This window comes from Ochotona curzoniae, unplaced genomic scaffold, assembly GCF_017591425.1.
Source record: "Ochotona curzoniae isolate NIBS_2020 unplaced genomic scaffold, NIBS_Ocur_1.0 scaffold_2453, whole genome shotgun sequence".
NCBI classification, from domain to species: domain Eukaryota; kingdom Metazoa; phylum Chordata; class Mammalia; order Lagomorpha; family Ochotonidae; genus Ochotona; species Ochotona curzoniae.
The window spans coordinates 65,007-67,067 of record NW_024467094.1 but is presented as its reverse complement, the minus strand read 5'-3'; positions in this window follow the sequence as shown (position 1 = coordinate 67,067).

The following is a 2,061-nucleotide window of genomic DNA, read 5'->3' as shown; positions in this document are numbered from 1 at the left end:
CAAAAGATGGCCCATGGTGCTAGCATCCTATATGGGCACTAATTCAAGTCCCAGCTGCTCCACTTCTGATCTAACTCACTGCTAACGTGTCTGGGAAAGCAGTGGAAGATAATCCCAAGTGTTCGAGCCCCTGCATCCATGTGGGAGACCCGGAAGAAGGTCCTGGCTTCTGGCAGAAACAGGCCATTTTGGGTGTAAAACAGAAGATGAAAGATGTCTTTCTCTTTTTCTCTCTGTAAGTCTGCTTTCAAAGAAAAAAATGTTAGGCGCCACCATGGAGGTGTACTGGGTTAAGCAAATAAATACAGCGTTAAAAATTGTGTCTAACTTCAGTGAATTGAAATGGAAAACCTGGAGCAGTGGGAGGGTGTGGGTGGCGCTCACCATGCCACGCAGCCACATAGGGGTGACTGCTGGCCACCACCCACAGCCCCTGCTGCACCCATGGCAGGCAGGGGTAGACCTCATGAACTACGTCACCAACCCAGGGTCTTCCACTTTGGATCATGCAGCCACTGATGAGCACCGGAGCTGCGGCTGGGGTTCACCCATCAGCAAAGGTGCAAACTGGGGCTGGGGTAGACTTGGCAGGGCTTCTTTGGGGTTGCCTTGGATAGGCCAAGAGTCAGGTCTTGGGGTGGGCCAGGCCAGGTTGAGCCTCAGTATCCATTGACTCACCAGGGAGACAGGGCTGGTCGAAGGGGGGGCTGGGTCAGACTGCTACGCCAGCTAGCGCACACAAGGAGCAGATCTGGGGTCCTCCCAGCTGAGGCCCCTGACCTCAGGGAAGATCACACCTTCATGTGGTCCCATCCTGGAGCATTTGCTGCAGGACTGGGCCATCTCATTTGCTGATCCCTCATACAACAATGCTTTTGAAGTTACTGCTATTTTCCAGTTCCAGGGCTGTCTTGCTCCCCCAATTTTGGCAGCCTTGCTGGGCTCCCACGGATGACCACTGGTCACTCCAACATTGTATCACTCCATAGAAAAATCAGCAATTTTTGTAACCTAACATGCTCACTTCCAGCTGCTTCCTGCGCTTTGTGCCATGTGTGTCCAATTACAAACCTTCTAAAAACAGTGTTACAACTTTGGCTTTCAGGAAGGCGGCAGGACTGCCACTTCACATCCCATGCAGCTCCTCGTTAAGGCACCTGCAAAAGCCGCAGAGGATGGCCCAAGTCCTTGGGCCCTGCACCCACGTGGAAGACAGGCCTGGATGTGGCTCCTGGGGTGGTGTGGTCCAGCCTCTGGCTGGTGCCGCCATTTACGAAGCGACCCAGGAGATGGAGGCTCTCTTTGCCTGACCGCCCCCCCCGGACCCCCCCCCCCGTTAACTCTGCCTTTCAAACAGATATTTTAAAGCGCTATGCATTTTCACGCCTGAGAAAATGTCGACTTTCAGCTTGAGCCAGTGGAGTGTTCTGGGTGTCGAATCCACCCAGCCTGTGGAAACGGAGCTAACAACACAAAGGCGTAGCTGGAAAGATGTCTACCCCGAGGGGGAAGGCGGGCTCCCCGTCAGCACAGGAGGGCCGGGGGTCGCCATCTCGGGCCCGCTTGCAGGCCCAGCCTCCCGCACCGCCCTCAGCCCCGCACCCCGCCGCTCTGCGGCAAAGCTCAGGCCGGTGCAAACCGGTTCGCAATCCCTCACGAACGTCCCGCCCCTCCCCTGGTCTCCAGCGCGAGGCCGGGAGCCTCCAGTCCCCGACTTCCCGGCAGGCGGCGCTGAGCCGGACAGACAGTCCGCGCAGCCTATGGAAACAGCTCCAGGGGCCGCGGGGCTAAGCCTCTGACCAATAGCAAGGGCCTTAGCGGGCTTCGCCCCGCCCCTCCTCCTCGCCCAGCCCCAGCTGGGCGGGGTGACGTCATCTCCGCCCCGCCCCGCCCTGCGCGCGCGGGGCTCGGGGGCGGCGCCTGCGCAGCCGCGTCTTTGTCCGGCCGCGCCGCCGCTTTGTTCCCTGCTCCCGTGTCGCGGCCGCCTGGGCGAGCGCCGAGCAGGACAGCCCGGGACCCCGCCGCGCTGGCGTCGTCCTCGCCCCCCTCGCCTCCTCCGCC